This window comes from Macaca thibetana, chromosome 16, assembly GCF_024542745.1.
Source record: "Macaca thibetana thibetana isolate TM-01 chromosome 16, ASM2454274v1, whole genome shotgun sequence".
In the NCBI taxonomy this organism is placed as follows: domain Eukaryota; kingdom Metazoa; phylum Chordata; class Mammalia; order Primates; family Cercopithecidae; genus Macaca; species Macaca thibetana.
This window is the reverse complement of record NC_065593.1, coordinates 70,417,513-70,426,223: the sequence shown is the minus strand read 5'-3', so window position 1 is coordinate 70,426,223 and position 8,711 is coordinate 70,417,513.

Below are 8,711 nucleotides of genomic sequence, written 5' to 3'. Positions count from 1 at the left end.
TAATAGGTCGTATAGAGATACTATTCTATAAAGTATGCTTCTAATTCAACTGGCCTGACTAAGGTCAATTGAATTCTTTTTTTTTTTAGACAGAGTCTTGCTCTGTCATCGAGGCTGGAGTGCAGTGGCGGTGATCTTGGCTCACTGCAACCTCCGCCTCATGTGTTCAAGCAATTCTTGTGCCTCAACCTCCCAAGTAGCTAGGACCACCAGCATCCGCCACCATGCCCAGGTAATTTTTGTTTTGTTTTGAGACTGAGATTAGCTCTTTTTGCCCAGGCTGGAGTGCAATGGCACCATCTCGTTTCACCGCAAACTCCGCCTCTGGGGTTCAAGCGAATCTCCTGCCTCAGCTTCCCAAATAGCTGGGATTAGGGATTACAGGCAAGTGCCACCATGCCAGACTAATTTTGTATTTTCAGTAGAGACAGGGTTTCATATTGCCAGGCTGGTCTTGAACCACTGGCCTCAAATAATCTGCCCACCTCAGCCCCCTAAAGTATTGAGATTATAGGCATGAGCCACCATGCCTGGTCTTGAATCTTGATTGTAACCATCACTGTGGTCTATTTGATTGTGGTATTTACCTTTAAAAATACTTGAATGGAACATTCAACTCATGGCTTCATCAGGATAATAGAAATTAGTGGTTACAAATGATACGACTTTATATAGTTTAGTACACATTTAATTTACGCATATAGGCTGAGCGCGAGGGCTCACACCTGTAATCCCAGCACTTTGTGAGACTAAGACGGGTGGATCGTTTGAGGTCAGGAGTTCCAGACCAGCCTGGCCAACATGGTGAAATCCCGTCTCTACTAAAAATATAAAAATTAGCCAGGTGGTAGTGGCGTGCACCTGTAATCCCAGCTACTCAGGAGGCTAAGGCAGGAGAATCGCTTGAGCCTGGGAGGCAGAGGCTGTAGTGAGCTGAGATTGTGCCACTGCACTCCAGCCTGGGCATGAGAGTGAGATCCTGCCTCAGAAGAAAAAAAGAAAGAAAGAAAGAAAGAAAGAAAGAAAGAAAGAAAGAAAGAAAGAAAGAAAGAAAGGAAGGAAGGAAGGAAGGAAGGAAGGAAGGAAGGAAGGAAGGAAGGAAGGAAGGAAGGAAGGAAGGAAGGAAGGAAGGAAGGAAGGAAGGAAGGAAGCGTTTAGTAGAATTGATTCTCTTGAAACATGTCAGACCATTGTGTGGGGGACGACATTCAAGGAACAAAGAAAAGCTAAAAATGTTAAGAATACATTTTGTTCCCAACAGTCTAGTTAGAGGGAAAGGCTCTTTGGAGGAGAATGGCAATAAACAGATTTGGACAGGAAGTCAGATTGTGACAAGTCTTACATACCATGCTGAAGAGTTTGAATTCTTACTGCAGGTGTAGGTGTGTAAGATAATGAGCCACTGGAACACAGCTTTACATCGCCATTTATAGTACGTTTGCATTGCAGCAGCTACACAGATAATAGATGGGGACTGGGTGACAAGAAAGGGCCCCTGAAGTAGTATCCTTTCACTTCCTCTAATTCCTCTCAATCTGCAATGCAGTCCTTGAGCCTCACAAATCAGTTCCTCTGTACTACAGCCATGCATTCTCTTTGTGGCCTGCATCGTACGCTACTGTGCTTATTTATGTATGCACTTGCGTCCTTAGATAGATTGTAAATTTTTGAAGGCAGATGCCATATTGCACTCACTTTTGTACACTCAGGGTCTAGCCTGATCTCTAGAAGATAGTAAGTATTCAATAAATTCATTATTGCATGCATCCAGTAATCATTTGGTGAGTTTCTACTACATGTTTCCTAGGAACTGTTATAAGCACTGAGTGTATGACGGTGAACAAAAGAAAGAAAAATCCTTACCCTGTGGCGTTTGCATACTAATTCAGAGAGACACACAATAAATAAGCAGGTAAATAAATAAACAAGTAAAATTTTACTATATCAGATAGTAATAAGGGTAACACAGTAAAAAGGAAATGAGGGAGGAGAGCAGAGAGTGCAATTTGAAATAGGATGGCCAGAGAAAGCTTCACTGTGAAGGAGGCATTAGAAAACAGACTTGAAAATTGAGAGCTCAAGTTTTACGGTATCTTGGGGGAAAGACTGTACGCCGAAGGAACTGAAAAAGGAAAGCCCTGAAAGAGGACAGTGCTGGCTGGGTGCAGTGGCTCATGCCTGTAATCCCAGCACTTTGGGAGGCTGAGGCAGGCAGATCACGAGGTCAGGAGCTCGAGACCAGCCTGACCAACACAGTGAAACCTCGTATCTACTAAAAATACAAAAATTAGCTGGGCATGGTGGCGCACGCCTATAGTCCCAGCTACTCGGGAGGCTAAGGCAGGAGAATTGCTTGAACCCGGGAGCTGCAGTGAGCTGAGATTGCCCCACTACACACCAGCCCAGGCGACAGTGTGAGACTTCATCTCAAAAAAATAAAATAAAATAAAAAGAAAGAGGACAGTGCCAGGTTTTCAAGGAGTAGCAAAGAGGCCAGTGTGGCTGCAACAGCGAGTCCTGTAAGGCTGCTTTGAAGATCTTGTAATGATTTTGGCTTTTATTCGGAGTGGAATGGGAAGCCATTGGAGAGTTTTGAGCAGAGGAGTGCATAATCCAAATGACTAATTCAAGATAATAACTTTGGCAGCCGTTCAGGAAGAGTCTGAAGAGGGACACATATTCTTCTGGGCAAGAAGAGGTTGTTTGGACCAGTGTGGATGTGGAGAGACGTGCTGGATAGTTTATATAGTGTGAAAGTGATTTTAACAGGATTTCTGGCCAGGTGTGGTGGCTCACGCCTGTAATCTCAGTACTTCAGGAGGCCGAGATGGGCGAATCATGAGGTCAGGAGATCGAGACCATCCTGGCTAACATGGTGAAACACCATCTCTACTAAAAATACAAAAAAATTAGCCGGGCACCTGTAGTCCCAGCTACTTGGGAGGCTGAGGCAAGAGAATGGCGTGAACCCGAGAGGCAGAGCTTGCAGTGAGCCGAGATTGCACCACTGTACTCCAACCTGGGCGACAGAGTGAGACTCCATCTCAAAAACAAACAAACAAAAACAGATTTCTAATAGCTAAATGGGAAACTGAGAGGTGAGAGGGGTGAAGAATGTCTCTAAGTTTTAGCATGAGCAACTAGAAACATGGAGTTGCTATTTACTGAGATAAATTGGGTGACCACTTAATTCACTGTCAAATTACAACACTGTTGATAACGAAAACGGATGTCATACGCTTGGGAAAACAATGGTAATCCAGGACTATCTTAGAAAACTTCTTCACCTTTGGGCTGGGTACTCAATCAGGGGTGACTTTGCCCGAAATGGGACATTTAGCAACATCTGAAGATATTTTTGGTTGCCATGACTAGAGGACTGCAAAGCCCAGTCCTCTAAAACAAAGAATTATCTGGCACAAAATGTCAACAGCGCTGAGGCTGAGAAACTCTGCCCTAGAACTAGGAAAGAGAATGAAAAGTCTAGATTTGCTTAAATGAATGGAGATAAAGATCATTAAAACTGAAGAGAGAAATTACAAGGATGCTTATTCTTCATTCATTGATCATTTCTACCCAGCATACTTCCAAAAAGATATGAAAGGCATCTAGTCATGAATGTAGCAAAGTATTGATTAAGCAATTATACATTTGGAAGAATGTATAGAGCCAATCAGCCTTAAGATTACAACTAGGGAAGGCTGGGTGCAGTGGCTCACAACTGTAATCCCAGCCCTTTGGGAGGCCAAGGTGGGTGGATCACGAGGTCAGGAGATCGAGACCATCCTGGCTAACACGGTGAAACCCCGTCTCCAGTAAAAATACAAAAATTAGCCGGGTGTGGTGACATGTGCCTATAGTCCCAGCTACTCGGGAGGCTGAGGCAGGAGAATTGCTTGAACCCAGGAGGCGGAGGTTGCAGTGAGCTGAGACTGCACCACTGCACTCCAGCCTGGGCGACAGGGCGAGACTCCATCTCAAAAAAAAAAAAAAAAAAAAAAAAAGATTACAACTGGAGTTTTACTGGGACCCTCACTCACTTTCTTCTTTCTTTCCTTCTTTTTTATTGCATAAAAATCACATAACATAAAATTTACCACCTTAGCCATTTTTTAGTATACAGTACAGTAGTATTAACTATATGCACACTGTTGTACAATGCATGTCTAGAAGTTTTTCGTCTTGCAGAACCGAAACTCTACATTCATTGAACAATTCCCTGTTTTTCCTACGCCTAGTCTCTGTAAACAACCATTATACTTCTGATGTCTATGAATTTAACTACTTTAGATATCTCATATAAGTGAAATCATACTGTATTTGTCTTTTTGTGACTGGTTTATTTCACTTAGTGTCCTCACAGTTCATTCATGTTGAGACATGTGACAGGATTTCATTCCTTTTTAAGGCTGAATCAAATCCCAATTGTATGTATATATGCTTTCTTTATCTATTCATCTCTAGATGGACATTTAGGTTGCTTCCAGCTCTTGGCTCTCCGGGGTAATGTGGCAATGAATATGGGCGTGCAATTATCTCTTTGACATCTGGTTTCAATTCTTTTGAATATATACCCAGAAGTGGAATTGCTGAATCATATGGCAATTCTATTTTTAATTTTCGAAGGAAACTCCACACTGTTTTCCATAGTGGCTACACCCTTTTACATTCTCATCAACAGTAGACACGAGATCCAACTGGTCTACATCATCACTAACAATGATTATTATTATTATTATTTTTTATAGCGGCCATCCTAATAGGTGTGAGCTGGTATCTCATTGTGGTTTTGTTTTGCATCAGCTGTCTTTTCTTTTGTCCAAGGCTCAGTTCAGCTACAACATCATTGGTTCTGATAGCTTCTTGGATTTCCAAAGTATATAGACAAGGGGGCTAAGGGTAACTTTAAGCAAAATGATTGCCATGATTGCCATGCTTCTAAATAGAGTGATCTGAAATTGGTTTTACAATCAAAGTTTTTCCTACCAGTGACAAGTGGGTAAACCTCTCAGGAAGAATAAGATCATCAAGTCAGATGCCCAAACTCCTTTTTTTTTTTGAGACAGAGTCTTACTCTGTCGCTCAGTCTGGAGTGCAATGGTGCGATCTTGGCTCACTGCAATCTCTGGCTCCTGGGTTCAAATGATTCTCTTGCCTTAGCCTCCCGACTAGCTGGAATTACAGGCATACACCACCACACCTGGCTAGTTTTTGTATTTTTAGTAGAGACGGGGTTTCACCATGTTGGCCAGGCTGGTCTTGAACTCCTAACCTCAGGTGATCTGCCTGCCACCTCGGCTTCCCAAAGTGCTGGGATTACAGGCATGAGCCACCATGCCCGGCGCCCAAACTCATTCTTATCCCCACTTCATCTTTCCTGCAAAGCACAATGAACGAATGGATGTGTGAATGAATAAGTAAGTGAATACATGAATGAATAAACAAATGAAAACACCATTAGCATTGGTAGCAGAACTCAAGAGACTGACTACCACATCTCTGAAACTATCCTTTCTTCTTCTAACCCACATTCCTTTACAAAAAGAGACACAGAAAGTGAGACTGGAGAGAAGAGAAAATAAGTGAGAGAGAGACCATAAAGATGGAAAAGGGAGAAAGTGAGAAGGGAAATCGGAAAGAGAAAGGGGAGAAAACGGCAGACGTGGAGAGTCAGAGAAAGAGACTGAGTATAAAGGAGAAAGGACACGGGATGACAGAGAGAGAGAGAGAGAGAGGAAGCGCACGAATGAGATAGAAACTTAAAGAAAAGACCCTGTAAGTATGTCAATCAAAGATTTAGACAGAAACGGAAAGATTAGAGAGAGAGATAGAGGGAGGGAGCAGGCGGAGGGGAGGCGGGCTCGCTGAAAGGGAAAGTAACTTTAAAAGGCCGGGAGGGCGGACGCGAGGGCGCACTTCGCGGACTAGCCCTCCCCTCCCCCAGCCGCCTGACTCCACGGTGGCTTTACCCCTTCGGGAAATAAAACCCCCAGATGACACAGGAATCCCCAAGCTCCAGTACTGGCCATTCTCCACCAGTGATCTGTATAACTAAAAGGCAATTTAAGGCCACTAAAAAAGTGACCAAGGTCCTGGCAGCAGTAGTACAGAAAGAACATCTACAGCCAGAGTACACCCAACCTAGGCGGCCCCCCCAGGCATGATAATCTGAAAAAAGACCAATGTGCCTACTGCAAGGAGGCTGGCCACTGGGTAAGAGACTGCCTCGCTACTGCCCAACCTGGACCTGGACGCCCCACTCCACGACTGCACCGAGTACTAGCTCAGGTGCACGGAGTTCGAGAAGACCTGCAGGATCGCCCACTTCCTGACGCCGACCTCGTCTGGTTCACTGATGAGAGCAGCTTCATGCATCAGGGCCAGAGGTACGCTGGAGCGGCAGTGACTTCAGAGACTAAGGTAATCTGGGCGGAACCCCTGCCCCCGGGGACATCGGCCCAGAAGGCCGAACTAATAGTGCTCACCCAAGCTCTTACCTTAGGGGCAGAGAAAAAGCTGACGGTATATACAGACAGCCGATATGCTTTTGCAACAGCGCATATACATGGGGCCATTTACAGGGAGCGGGGGTTACTAACGGCTGAAAGAAAAGAAATAAAAAACAAGCAAGAAATCCTAGCCCTGCTAACAGCCCTTTGGAGGCCAGAAAAGTTAGCCATTGTGCATTGCCCAGGGCATCAGAAACTAACTACTCCAACTGCTCAAGGCAACTTTCTAGCGGACCAAACTGCAAGAAAGGTGGCGAAGGCTCCCAGCCAACTCCTTGCACTCCAGCTCCCTGACCCGGGCCCCCGGGACTTGCCATATTTCCCTGATTATTCAGAACAAAATCTCCAGTGGATTGACAAGCTTCCCCTGAAACAGATCCAGAATGGGTGGTGGACTGATACTAATGACCAAACCATCCTACCAGAAAAATTAGGACAACAAGTGTTAGAACACATCCACCGAACCACCCACCTGGGTGCTCGGCGGATGATAGACCTGATCAGACGCTCTAAGCTCAAATCCAGACATACAGCCGAGATGGCCAGCAACATCGTGACAAGTTGCAAAGTCTGCCAGCTTAACAACGCCTACCCCCAATCCCAGGCTGCAACGGGAACAAGGCTCAGGGGAACCAGGCCCGGTATCTACTAGGAAGTAGATTTTACTGAGATAAAGCCAGGAAAATACGGGTATCGGTACTTACTTGTCTTTGTAGATACTTTTTCAGGGTGGACTGAAGCATTCCCCACCAAGAAAGAGACTGCTCAGGTTGTAGCAAAGAAAATCCTGGAAGATATCCTCCCCAGGTATGGCTTCCCCGTCCAGATAGGGTCAGATAATGGGCCGGCCTTCGTCGCTAAGGTAAGTCAGGATTTGGCTTCCATCCTTGGGGCAAATTGGAAACTACATTGCGCTTACAGGCCCCAGAGTTCAGGACAGGTAGAGAGAATGAATCAGACCTTAAAAGAGACCTTAACTAAATTGACTATGGAGACTGGCGCTAATTGGGTGGTCCTTCTCCCCTACGCTCTGTTCCGGGCCCGTAACACCCCTTACAGACTGGGCCTTACTCCTTATGAAATTATGTATGGCAGACCCCCACCCTTAGTTCCCGGCCTAAAAGATGATCTGCTCAAGTCCGAAACAGAAAATGTCTCTGAACTCTTGTTTTCCCTACAAGCCTTGCAGAAAATTCATCAAAAAATCTGGCCCAAGCTGAAGGAACTATATGAGACCGGTCCCCCGCCGACACCCCATCCGTACCAGCCGGGAGACTGGGTCCTGGTCAAGCGACACCGACAAGAGACCCTAGAACCCAGGTGGAAAGGACCACTCCAGGTACTCCTAACCACACCCACCGCCCTGAAGGTAGAAGGCATCGCATCGTGGATCCACTACACCCACGTCAAGCCAGTGGACCCAACCTCTGATCTTCTGGGACCAATCACGGCGGCGGCTGAAGCACCGGACACGTGGACTGTGGACAGAGCTAAGAACAACCCCTTAAAACTCACCCTGCGCCGGCAGCATAGCTCACTGCAAACATGCAGTTAGGTAGTCTAACCCTAATGTTAGTCGCCCTAGTGGCCGCTGGAGAAATCACAAAACCAGCTCATAATCCCTTTGTCTGGAGATTCTGGCTTTATGAAAACCAAACCCACCCTGGGCAACCTCATAAGCCCGGAAAATTATTGGCCAGTGCTGACTGCCCTTCCTCAGGGTGCAACAGCCCAATTCTACTAAATTTTACTGGTTTTCAAATAGCCAAACCTATGACACCAATAATATGCTTTGAGTTTGATCAGACTAAATACAATTGTAAACACTATTGGTGGCACCAAAATGCTGGCTGTCCTTATAACTATTGTAACATCCACAGACCCCGTTATTGGGGAGAGAGAAAACAGTTAGACCCTAAATGGCCCTTCTATCATAGACGGGATAGAGACTTTCCATATACATGGATAGTTAGAGACCCCTGGAACTCCCGCTGGACCACACCTCAACATGGGGCTGTATACTACTCCCCCTCCTCCACATGGCCTAGCAGTCACCTCTATCTGTGGCGAGGCCTAGTGCAAGTACTGCCCCTGGTCCACGGGAATATCCAACGACAGGAAAACAGACTAACACAAGACTTACGTCCTTTCTCCTGGTTAAAGTTATTACAAGAAGGACTAGAACTTGCTAACCTTACAGGA